Source organism: Sinocyclocheilus anshuiensis, unplaced genomic scaffold (genome assembly GCF_001515605.1).
Source record: "Sinocyclocheilus anshuiensis isolate Anshui unplaced genomic scaffold, SAMN03320099.WGS_v1.1 scaffold1241, whole genome shotgun sequence".
NCBI lineage: Eukaryota > Metazoa > Chordata > Actinopteri > Cypriniformes > Cyprinidae > Sinocyclocheilus > Sinocyclocheilus anshuiensis.
The window spans coordinates 252,534-266,161 of record NW_015549644.1 but is presented as its reverse complement, the minus strand read 5'-3'; the positions used below and the strand labels follow the sequence as shown (position 1 = coordinate 266,161).

At 37.5% G+C, this 13,628-nt stretch overlaps 1 pseudogene; it reads left to right on the top strand.

The window, feature by feature from the left end:
• Nucleotides 1-2,937: 2,937 nt before the first annotated feature.
• LOC107659939 (A disintegrin and metalloproteinase with thrombospondin motifs 8-like) lies at nt 2,938-11,355 on the top strand (annotated as a pseudogene).
• The last annotated feature ends 2,273 nt before the right edge of the window (nt 11,356-13,628 follow it).

Sequence of the window (13,628 nt, the reverse complement as noted above, 5' to 3'; positions counted from 1 at the left end):
GCCGGCATGCGATCGCTCAGACCCGGTTGCTTAGCTCCCTGACTCCGCTGTTTCTCTCTCCGAGGTTCACTGAGAGAGGAGAAAACGGGAGGTTGTAGCGGCGGAGAAGCAGGTCAGCTGTGCTGAGAGGTCCCGATTCCAGCTGCGAAGGTGTGTCAACGGCGAGCAGGCCTTCAGGATCAGCGATGAGCGTAGAGTCGTCGCTGAAGGAAAAATAATCTGAGAATCCTGTGGCGAGCGCCCGCTTATATAGCCAGATGCCCCGCCCATTCTGGCGGGCTTCGTCGCCATAGGCTCGTGCAGCTCAGCTGCCGCGCCATTGGTTAGTTTTTTAAAGCCCTGCACGAACCAATGGCCGTGCAGTTTCACTGCGTGAATGAAATAGGCTTCAGTTCAGGAGAAAAATTTTTCCCATATGCGCGTCTTCAGCAAGACGCAGTACGAGTGAAGTATCGAAAGGGAACTATGGCCAACTAAAAGTTGAACGAAAAACGTTGCCTCTCTGTCGCCATCTATGGTTGTAATATAAAATTGCATATCACTTGTAGTTATTTTACGTAAGGTGTGCTTTGTTTTTGTAGAATCTAGTGTGAGTCTTTATGCAGCATGGCACATCCTCTATCAGAAAAAAGTAGGCCTTTTGTAGAATAAGTGTAAAACTGCTTTTTAATGTGTTCGCTGAATTGAATTTTGTTAATTTGTAATTAAAATATCTTTCTTACAGTCACTTATATTTACATTTACATTTATGCATTGTTTTCAACCAAAGCGACCTACAAAAGAGGAAGCAGTTCATCACAAAGCCAACAATTGTTGTAGTAGGCCTACACAATTCCAGATTTATTAGTTAACTAGATTGTTTGGCGGTTAAGTGCTTGCGGAAGTGTCTTCAGCTGCCTCTTGGAGGATGTGATGGTCTCAGCCATCAGAGATAGATATAATATTGCATCGGTAAATAAAGTTTGAATAAATTTGCCTACATTTTTGAACAGGTAAAATTCTGGCTATTTTTACTGTCATTTAACAGTAAGAAATAATCAAAATTAATGTCATCAATACACCTCCAAAAATTATGAGATATGTAAATATGGTATTCAAAAATATGTGCACCTGAGCATGTACAGGCTTTCCTCTTTTTAACCATCATACATTCCCTTGAGTGGTGCTTTGTTATTAAAATCCATATAAATCAGGTCCATCATTGATCTATTTTTATATTTATAACCTCAAGCTCTGCAAGTTTGTGTACTGCTGCTGCTGCATGCTGTAGAATGTCCTTCAAATTTCCCCCAACCCCCCTCTTATCAGCTGAGCTCCACACATGTGGTAATGACAGGGCCTTGAAAGCTCATTGGAAGCAGCACAAAGAGTAGATGACTGTCAATGATGACACCTACTGTGAACTGTTGCAAGAACTGCCAGATGATCCACATCAGGGAACACTGCAGCTTATTTGCCCTTGCCCACAGTGGAACAAGTCAGAGATTCTATGGACTAGCTTGTGTGGTCATTGGAATAGCTCAATCGTTTGGCTGTTTTTAGAATGCACATCAGGACCTTTCCTCATGTTTGTGACCCTCATTGCTGACCTAAATGTCATATTCTGTATAACATTGCTTCTGAGGTTATAGAGAATGGAAGTTCTCTATGTGCTATAAACCAATGGATATCTTTTTGTGTAGGCCTATATTATTTTCACTCTCAGTCGATATATATAAAGACTGGTTGTGAACCATACAGATTATTTAGATTAGTTGTTGGCATATAAAATACTATTGGTGGAGTTCAATGCCAACAAATGTATAATTTAGTGAAAATGTTTTATTACAGCTAATGGAACAAAAATGCTTTGCAAAATATTAATTCTAATAGGTAGCCTACATATACGTTGAGGAATAGTTATAGGCTTACAATTATACAGTTTATCTTATAGTATAAATATTTAAATATATTTTACGTAATAAATATATGTTTACTAATGGTTCAAATATCGTGAACGTACAGTCTTTCAATTTATTTCTACCTCATCTAAATCATCGTCGCCCTCTAGTGTCTGAATCTGAGAATATCCAAACACTGCTTAATAAGAACGAAAACATGAATGAAACTAACGAGTTCTTGTGTGCACTTTCATATGCAATGTCTTACTGCCACCTTGTGGACAACTACTGACAAACATAGTTTTTATTTTTAAAGCACTGTATACTAGTAAAAAGTAATGTACCTGATGCTTTTATCCAAACTGAATAAAATCCACTAGGTTTTATAGTCCCTCTTGAACAAGGCACTTTCCAGATTGCTCAACAAAGCACAATGGTGGTAGTTAATTAAACTTAATAAGTTATTACGTTTTTTGTATTTGTACATAAAATCATGCATAGGCTATATGCACAACAGAGTTAAGCAACGTTTCATTAACAACAACAACACACACACACACACACACTATAATTATATATTATTATTATTATTATTATTATTATTATTAGAACACTTTAAAACTAGAAATTCACTACTATTAACTACTCGGTTGACAAACTGTTGCTATTTAGGAAGGGCTGTGCTTCTCAGTTTTCACTGGGCAAACCCGATCCAGAGGTTTTTCATGAGCGCACAGTGGGAGGAGAGACTACAGCAGCGCTGGATATCAAAAAATAAACCTCTCATTTCTCAGACAGTATAAATACCAGCGCCTCAATCCAGAGACAGTCCGGTGGATTTAAGAGCTCGCGAATTTGGCTCCCATTTTAGCTTAATTTCGGTTACACCTAGGTTGCATTAAATATTAACTTATTCATTTTCAAAATAGATTTAAGCTAAGGAAGGCAAATGCTGGATAGTAATTATAAATGTTTATGATATTAAGACCAGTTTTTAATTGGTTATAATTTTATAATTAGTTGTTTTAAATAGTAAATTCAAACAATTAATCAATTAGATACATTCATTATTTATTTTTTGTAATAGCGGCATTTTAATAAAATGTGGTCGTGTGTAGTCATATCTACATTAATTGTTTGCCTCCTCGCTGACACATCTGCTCACTCATTTGAGACTGAGGAGACTGTACCTGTACGGCTGACTGGACGGACCGCTGGACGAGTGGCAAAGAGGAGTGAAGAACAGCCCAGCTTCAGACTCACTGCTTTCGGCAGGAATTTCACACTGAATTTGACACCGGACAGCACCTTTATATCGCCAGCACTGAAGGTTTATCGCATCAAAGCCAAACCACAAGAAAGACTTGAGTCAACAAGCAAGCTGACAGATCTTTACAAGACCTTGAATCAAACTGAAGAGACTGGAGCAGAATTATTAAAAGGTTGTTTTTACACCGGCGTTGTTGACTCCAATGAGGACTCTATTGTTTCTGTCAGTTTATGTCATGGGATTTTAGGATCATTTATTACAGATGGTAAAGAATATCTAATCGAACCAAAACTTTTCGGCTTGGGAACATCTGGAAAGTTAACTGAGCAGCTGCATGTCATTAAAAGAAGACGTTTTACAAAGTCCCCGCAGGTCTCTGAACCGCTGTCAGATATCAGAGACGATGATCAGAATTTGATGTCTAGACGCAGGCGTTTTGTCTCTACGCCCAGGTTTATTGAGACTTTGGTGGTCGGTGACGCTTCCTTGACACATTTCTATGGAGACGAGATCAAGGTAGGGTCTCACAATTGTAAATATAAAGAAGTGTTTAATCTTAAATCTAGTTGAAGCTGTTTTAGAACAAGGTAGCTGGTTTCTAGCTGGTCTAAGCTGTGTTGGTGCAACATGATCCAAGCTGGTCATTTTGACCAGCAGTCATCTTCCAAAAACCAGACTGAACATTTTAAGATGACATGACTAACTGGTAACTTTCTGTCCCAAGATGGTCAACCAGCTTGTAGGATATCAGCTAATAAACGCCTTTACATACATTACAATGAAAGTTCTTTAGACCTCTATTAAAAGCTCTGATGATATAACAGTCCTAGTTTTGACTTACAGTTGTTTGCTTGTCTTAGCTGGTTTAAGATGGTCTCCCAGCATGATCAAGCTGGCTTAGAAGGTCAGAAATCTGCTAAAACCAGCCGACAAGGCAGGACTGACTGTGCAGGGAGACCAGCTAAGACCTGCAAACCATCTTAGGTTTATAAATATTAAGTATTATAGGCTACACCCCACCCGTTTTAAGCCAAATACGTATTCTAAATTTGAAAGAAGGATCAAACTTTTTACAGTAAGAGCTATTAAACCTTGAGGGACCTATCAAAATGTACATACCATAGACTTCAGTTGTGTGAGAAGTGTGAGTCATGGTTCATATGAATTGTACTGTACTGATCTTCACACCCCCATATGATCCACCACCCCCTGAAATTCTCCTCCATCGAGTCATTGAAAACAAATTATTGGAAAAGACTAGAGTGTGAAAAAATGCGCCATCCGGGTCAGGATCATGAGGCAGATAGCAATCCAGATGTTGATATTAGGATCCAAATCTCCAAATTTGCAGAATGAAACACAATGCCTCATAGAGCAAACCATGTCAGTGTGGACCACCAGCTGTTCCTAATGTTGACCTCAGGGCTTTCCGACAAATAAACCACATATTTGTGTATGAGTCGACAGAAAAAAATCTAGAATAATCTCTGGTTTTTGGCTGTATCAGCTAAAAATGATTCCCATTGAATGAAATATATAGATTACATACTAAATATGGGTAATTCATGCAGATGATTATTATAGAGAAAGGAAATACATCCATTTTGACATACCTGCTAAAAGTGATCAATAATCCTCTCTCATTTATCAAAATATTACATATTATTATTTATCATGCATTGTCTAATGCAGTGTATTGGATCTGAAAAAGCTGGAGATATTACTGTCCACATTAACTCAGAAAAATCTGAAGAGTAAAAGCCGTTCCTTTCCAGCAGTTCTGAGCTGTCCTGCCAAGATGTCATGCTTTTACACTTATCATTCTGCTGCAGAGTTGGCGAATAGCAAGCTGTTGGTTTTCTATCTTTAGCACTACATGCTGACCTTGATGTCAGTGGCTGCTCAGATTTACAAGCATCCCAGCATTAAGAACTCAATCAACATAGTGCTTGTGAAGATGCTGATCGTGGAGGATGATGAGGTTGGTCCGTCCATCTCCAGCAATGGAGGCGTCGCTTTGCGCAACTTCTGTGCCTGGCAACAGCTGTTCAACCCGCCCAGCCACAGGCATCCAGAGCACTTCGATACAGCCATACTTTTTACTAGAGAGGTGAGCAGTGATTTATTATGTATTTCAGGGTCAGGCGATATCTAGTTATGGGACCATGATGAAGTGAGATTCTTGCCATTAGCTGAATTTAGAACAGTCATCCCTTGTAAAAAAACAACAACAACAAAAACTTTAGTATACATACGAAGAGTACTTATTATGGAAATAATATACACTTAAATTTATACTAAATGCAATTAGTTAAATTTAAAAGTGCTTTTTGACTCACTTAAGTAGGACTTAATTACATATTTATACGTAATTTCTTAATTACTTTGATTGTCTTAGAAATATGTTTAAAGTGTACTGCAAATGTAATGACAAGCATATATAATAAACTAAACATACTTTAATGCCATTTCTATTGAAACGTCTATGTCATGTATTTAAATATATTTACACATTTGCAATGATGAAGTTGCAATTTAGTACATTTAAAGTATAGTAACCTTAAATGTAATATCAAATAACACTACAGTTAAAATTATAATCAATTACTTTCAATGTGTTTTAGCATGTTGACAAAAATTATATTTATAATTATTACAAATTATGAGATTTATAACTATTACACATTAATGCTATTACAAAAAAATGTAATAACATTTTTAAGTGTACTTAAGTTTAAGAAACATAAAAGTTTACTCTCTTTAAGCACACTTGAGTGGCCTTTTAATTAATTAATATTATATTATCTGCAAGTAGAGAGCAAGATTTGAGTGTGCATTCAATAAAATTAAGTACACTTCTTTTCTTTTTTTTTTACAAGGTTATGTTTGGTTATACCATTAAAAAGTGTGTATGAGGCCAGATTCAAAACCTGACCTTTTGAAAAGTGTTTGCCACACTGCTCATTACTAGAGCAGGCATAATGGCATGTTGAAACCGAAAACGAGGCTAAAAATAGGAGCAAACTGCAGCTCCTCTGAAAGGTGAACACATGTGAGACTGACTCTTGAACTGTGCCAAGGCCAGATGTGCCTTGAATCATGTGTGTTTTGTGGTCTTCTGCTTTGGAAACATTTGTCTCCATCTCGGATCTCTGGGCAAAGGATGGAAAAGACTCCAGGCATGTTTTTGAGATACAGTTCAGATGCCACATAGTTACATTTTCTCACTTCATAGGTCTGCCACCTGCCAAAACTATTTATTTGCTTGGTTTTATGATGGAAACATTGGCAAATATGTTTTTGCTCTTACTTTTAACCACAGACCTGGAACAGCAGTAAGAATGACATTTTTTTGTATCCTAAACTGCCTTTCAGGACATCTGTGGACATCAGAGTTGTGACACGTTGGGTGTAGCTGATGTTGGAACCATGTGTGACACCAAAAGGAGCTGTTCTGTTATTGAAGACAATGGCCTTCAGGCTGCTTACACGACTGCACATGAGCTAGGTGTGGCTGTCCTCTGATAATCTGACCCTAAGCAATTGTCAAGTTGATTTGACCTTCAGTAATATGATTTTGTTCCACTTTTAGGCCATGTTTTGAGTATGCCTCATGATGACACTAAGAACTGTGAGCAGCTTTTTGGACATCTTGACGAGCACCATATCATGGCCCCTGTATTCACTCAGCTCAGTAAGACCTTGCCTTGGTCTCCCTGCAGTGCTTTGTACGTCACAGAGTTTTTCGACAATGGACATGGTATGTGCATTTTATTTCAGCTAGTTGCCAAGGCACCATTTTCAATTAGTTTAACTTGATGTATTAAAAAAACTAAACTAAAACAAAAACCGAACTAAAGATTAATAACAACTATATAGACATAAATATAAAAAACAAAAAACTACTAAAAGTGACAAAAACACACAGCCAAATTACTAAAATTAGTGAAAACAGAAAATATAAAAATAAACACTGATTCAAATATTTAATGAAAATTATAACAGTGAAATAACACTGCATGACATTTTTAGAGTCATTAAATTGAAATATTTCTTGAAAATGGCAAATCCTGATATTTTTGTTTTTAAATTAATTGTGGTCTTATTTGTCAGTGACCCAGCTTCAGTAAGAGGAAGAGTTTGCAACAGCACAGGGAACTGATTCCTGTGAACACCATTAAAAAGTCAGCTTAATTTATGCACTGATCATCTGGGGTTCCCCTTGTTTATAGTAAAACACTTTTACATCAACTTTTGCTTGTAATTATGTAGATTCATATTTTTTTCAGTTATTTTCCGTTATGTCAGAAAGAATGCATTTCTGTCACTTTACTCCAAATCATAAAATGAGAATGTAACAAATGTTGTCTTTCCACCAGGCCGTATCTCTGTAGTTTAAGTCTCGCACATTTCCTTTTTTAACCGCTGTATCATTTGAAGTGGGCAGTGGCCCATGTTCCCCACTTGCATTTTTGCTCACTCGTGTTCCTCCTTGCGGCTCACTCCCCCAGATGTGCATTCCTGCGAGTCTCCCTAAATGTCAGCTCCAGGAGCCCAGTGTTCCTACTGTTACACAATCCTTTGATTCATGATTTACTACACTCTAACTCTTCCTCTGGATAATAACAGGAGACTGTTTACTGGACACCCCTGAGACGATAGTGGCTTTACCCACTGAGCTGCCAGGAATAACTTACAGCCTGGACCGGCAGTGCCAACAGATATTTGGAGAGGAGTTTTCACATTGTCCCAACACCTCAGCCAGCGAGGTGTGTGGACAGCTCTGGTGCCAGCAAGAAGGGCAGTCTGTGTGCACAACCAGGAACGGGAGTCTTCCCTGGGCAGACGGCACGAGCTGTGGCCCCAACAGGACCTGCCTGAACAGTGTATGCATGTCCTCTGAGGAAGTAATGAGGCCTAAGGTATTTGAAGCTACTCTTGTGTAACATAAATATGATTTTTAGTCTTTCATTTAATCATTTTATAAGTACCTCTATACCCTTTCAAAAGGTACAAATATGCATAAAAAAGGTACCACCCCAGTGACTGCTTTTGTACCTTTTTTTTTCCTGAGAGTGCATTTGGTTGGGTAATGCTAGTAACCACTGAAATCACACACGCCAACTTCAGGAGTGTAGGACATTAATTTGGTTGTGTGGTTCTTCTGGTTCAGCCAGCTGTGGATGGTGGCTGGGGCGAGTGGGGACCATGGCAACCGTGTTCCAGATCATGTGGAGGTGGAGTGATGTTCTCCTACCGAGAGTGCACCCGTCCATCTCCTAAAAATGGTGGAAAATACTGTGTGGGCCAGAGAGTGAAGTATCAGTTCTGCAACAAACAGGCCTGTGAAAATAACCGAGGTGGGTAAATTTAATCTGTCTTTTCATATTGTGTTATTATAGTAGGTAACAGTTCTTTGTTATTGCAGGAAAAAGTTTCAGAGAGGAACAAAGGAAAAAGTTTCAGAGAGTAACAATGTGAGAAGTACAACAATCCAAATCACTTTGATGTTCATGGAAATGTGAAGCAGTGGATAGCAAAATACACTGGAGTATCGTTGCGGGATAGGTGTAAACTCTTTTGCAGAGCAAGGGGCAGCAGTGAATTCAAAGTGTTTGCAGCTAAAGTAAGTCACATTTTACTTTCAAAATTTACATTTTAAGATTTACAATTTCAAACATTCAAAGCAACTTACACTCCATTCAAGGTATACATTTTATCAGTTCCTACTTTCCCTGGGAATCGATCCCATGACCTTGACATTGTTAGCACCATGCTCTACTGTTTGAGCTACAGGAATAACAGTTCAATTAAAAAAAATCTTGTAAGTATAAACATTGTTTCAATCTTAGGTAATTGATGGAACCCCATGTGGTCCTGATACCACATCATTTTGTGTGCAAGGCCAGTGTATCAAAGCCGGTTGTGATCTGGAGATCGATTCTAGTAAGAAGCTGGACAAATGTGGCGTATGTGGAGGAAATGGCCAGAGCTGCAGGATGATATCTGGCTCATTCAATAAAGTCATGTAAGCATATCCCACTGCTTTTTTTAAATGAAAGTTTGTTTATTATGGCCACAGTAATAGAGTGCATTAGTGCCTGCCCACTTTTTCAGCTTTGTTGGTTCCTGAAGTATCTTTTTACATTAATTTTTCCCATAGGAATTTTGAAAAAGTCTGTATTAAAGCATTAAAAGCCATTAACTCTTTCCCCATCATTGACGGAATTTTCCGGCTTTCTGAAGAAGCAGACACAAGCGATCGCATATGTAAGCAGATGCATATGTAAAATAATGCTATCATCAACCATTAAACAGCATAAAAAATCAAAACTGCCTAATGTTACAGGATGAAATGATGATCCAGGAAGTGGTATAGGACCATGCAAGCTTTGGATGCGTTGATGGAAGCAGTCTATTCCATCTGTTTTGATCATCATTCTGAATTTGATCCAGACAAAAACACGATTTTCAAAATATGCTGATAAGTGCAGATAAAAAAAAGATTGCATGAAGCTAAAATAAAACGTTTTTGTTGTTGTTGTTGTTTAAGAGCAGAGGCTCTGATCTTTGTTTTGACCTATTGCATGTTCAGATATTCATACACAAAAAAAAACATTCTTGGTGCCATTAAACTTTTTGTGAAAATTATCAAAAATGCTGGTGGTGACTGGCGACTTTATAAAAAAAAAATAAAATAAAATAAAAAAAATGCTGGCGGGGAAAGAGTTAACCAAGCCAATCAGCAACTTTGAAAAAAGTATTTGAAAATTGGACAAAACTGGGCAAAAAGACAAAGGTGCTCACCGCCGGTCTCTGGTTTATGAAGTTTTCTGGACAGAATCATGGGTAATGTAGTTTTTTGTTTACCCTGAATTCTGCTGTAAAAAACATTTATTTTAAAAATAAGTTGAAATGATGGAAACAGATGGCTTAAAAAAAAACATATACCATCGTTTAACGACTTCGGAGCTCACAAAGGTCCTCTTTAAATGTTTATAAGTTAACGTTACATTTCCCTATGGAGAAAATGAATGAATTTTTACTTCTGGAAACCGACTGTTGTAAACTGTCTAAATTTTTTCCCATTTCTTTAGCCATGGATATAGGGACATTGTGACGATTCCAAGTGGAGCCACTAACATTAACATCAAACAGCAGAGCCATGGAAGTATACCACATGATGGGCATTACCTGGCTGTACGAAGAGAAAATGGTGATTATATCTTGAATGGCAACTTCTCGGTATCCACAGTGGAGCAGTATATTCCAGTGCTGGGGGCTGTGCTGAAGTACAGTGGCTCATCCACCACACTGGAGAGACTTCAGAGCTTCCGCCAGCTACAGGAACCAATCACAATACAGCTGCTCTCCACTGCTGGGGAATCCATCCCACCGAAGGTCAAATACAACTTCTACATCCCCAAAACCATGTCTTTTAGCAAACCCAAAGACAACAAGATTGCTGGCAAACTGATTCATCCTTTTGGTGTGCCACAGTGGGTCTCGGGCGAGTGGTCTAAATGCTCCAAAACGTGTGGTTCGGGATGGTCCAGGAGAAATGTGGAATGTAAAGACAATGCTGGTTTCTATTCAAACCACTGCAATAAAGATCTCAGACCCTCTGATATCAGGCCCTGCGCAGACCTGCCATGTCCCATATGGCAAATAGGGCCTTGGTCTTCATGCTCACAAACTTGCGGCCACGGGGATCGCCAGCGTAGGATTCTTTGCATTGATTACGCTGGGAAGATTGTGGAATCGAAGAACTGTGACCCTGCCAAGATGCCTGAATCAGTATCTGAAGAGTGTTTCTACCAAGAGTGTTGAGGACATCATGCAGGCTTTCAAATTATTCAGAGATGAAAAGACGCTCCCGAAACAATATAAAGATTATCATTTGACCATGCTTCAGGTCGGAGCAGGAAATATTCAGCTTTAAATGGAAAATTGGTTGAGCTTTCATGAATTTTGCACGGACTGATCACTTGGGTTTGGTTTTCCAGATATATATATATATACATATTTATAACCACTATTGAAGTTTGATCCAATAGATATCTACCTCAGCAAGCAATGCTTTATTGTAGTTTTCTTAACTTCTGTCGCCTAATTGCTTTTTTAGAGCACTCCGCATAAATTATTTTTCAAGTATGTCATATTTAAATATTCTCAACAGTACAAATCATTACAGACATAACATTAATCTCAAGCTGACTTTATTTTAAATAAGGACAGAAATCAGTTCCAATTTTTTTTATTTGTACATTCAGATATACTAATTTTGTCTGTTTTGAAAAGTTTGGAATTACAAAATGGAATTATTTTAACTTTTAATAGAAAATCTTACTAGGAACTGTCACTTGCTAGGTAATATCATTCTTTTTTTTATTGATTTACTTTGTGATTGGGTCAGTAATTCTTGATTTTAGATTATTAATTTTAGATTAAATTGTTTTTTATTAATAAACCTTGGCTTGCATTTATCAGTGGCTTATTTTCACTTTCAGAGTTGAAGCGTATCAAAACACTTGATGAAGCATGATCATATAAATCTATTAGAGCTATTTTCATGTACAGGTGCATCTCAATAAATTATAATGTGGTGGAAAAGTTCATTTATTTCAGTAATTCAACTCAAATTAAATGAACTTTTCCACAACATTCTAATTTATTGAGATGCACCTGTATATTTAAAACTGTATCAGAGGTAAACAGTGGTTGAGCCTAATTTATATTCTGGAACATTAATAATTACAGGTAAGCGTTAGCTTAGGGAACTACTTTTAAAAATTCCTTAAAAAACATGTTTGTGTCCATTCAGAGGGTTGTATAACTTACCATTTACCATCGCTGTTCTTTGTATTAAACACTGTTTTATTTCAAAAGTGCTCATAGCAAATTGTTGTGAATTGCTACGTGAATGAAAACCTGGATGTTTGGAAACATCAGTCCTTCCAGGGTTTTCATACTTCATGAGTTGATATGTCTGAAAGCTTGAAAGAGCTGTGTAGATGTGAACGATATTAAGAAAAAAAAAGTACAACATGAAACTAAACTGATAAATGGTTAATGCTCCTTTAAAATGATTATACATATATATATACAGTATGTATATATATATATATATATATATGAATTATATATGAATATGAATGTTAATATGGTATTGACCATTCCAGTTGTAGACATTAGTCATTAGTCATATTAAAAATGCGACAAAACATATTATCCCTTCAGTGAAGGATTGTACTTTGTTACTTCTTCATTGTAAAGCTATTTATTTTTGTAAATTTTTATTGTATAAAATGGATACAAATTATGCAGTGTTTCCAGATGTTGCTTTCTTTTTGTTTTGTAACTTATCAATGAAATGTCTGAAAATAAAAATGCTCAAACATTACAAAAACATCTTTTTGGATGAATGTAATTAATTAAAGCTAAAACAAAAATTTATGTGCAAAACATAAACATATGAATGGCTACAAAAAAGTGCCTGGGCTAGGACCTGCACAGCATAATCAGACAGGAAGGCACTGATTTTTCTGATATTACAGAGCATGGATCTGCATGCTAAGATGTGGTTTGTAAAGTTCAGCTGGAAGTCAAATACGATAACAAGATTTTTGGCTGGCTGTAATGTTGTTGACCTCAGTAAGGTTGAGCTAGAGGTGGCGTTCCGTTATGCAGAACAAAATGTCAGAAAGATTTCCTGAGATAGATGCTGAGATCTTGGGATTGTTGAACTGGAATGATCCTCTATCATCTGCATAACAGGAATAGGAAAAGTCATGAGACTTTATGACAGGACTCAAAGATGTTACAGGTCGAGAAAAGGAGAGGGCCAAACACTGAACCCTGAGGTACGCCAGCGATTAGCTGAAGTGATTTAGACACCTCTCCACTCCACAAGGCCTTGAAGGACAGGTCTCACAGGCAGATCCTTATTATAACTGTTTGTTGTAATATGGACATGCAGCCCTCCAACTTTCAACAGGCTACTAGGTCTCAACTGTATTATTTAAATGAAAATGTCAAATCATGATGGCTAAAAGTGCCTCTGAAACCCATCACTGCCAAAGAAACCTCTGATGGTCTAGAAAAACTAACACTGTGGCCCTAATGTGCGGCTTGGAGTTTCAAGAAGCATATTTTGGCATAGCATTCAAATAGTAACAACTCCTAGCTTCGTCTCTGCCTTGATCAGATTGAATTTTATTGGGACAACATAGCCTCAGAATTTTTTTCCTTAATTTTGAAGAGGTGCTGTTTCCTAAAAGAGGGCCCCTTTGAGAGAATGTTCTTTGATGGAAAGTCCAATTCCACATGTCTGAGAGGCAGCTGCTCTCTATCTCTTAGAAAAGGTGTTGCATGAGTTTGGCTCTGAGAGAGATGCATCTGCTACTATTGTTACATAACTTCGCACTATATCTTCTGTCTAGCTTTTCCTTCCTGCTGATAAAATGAACAGAACTGCG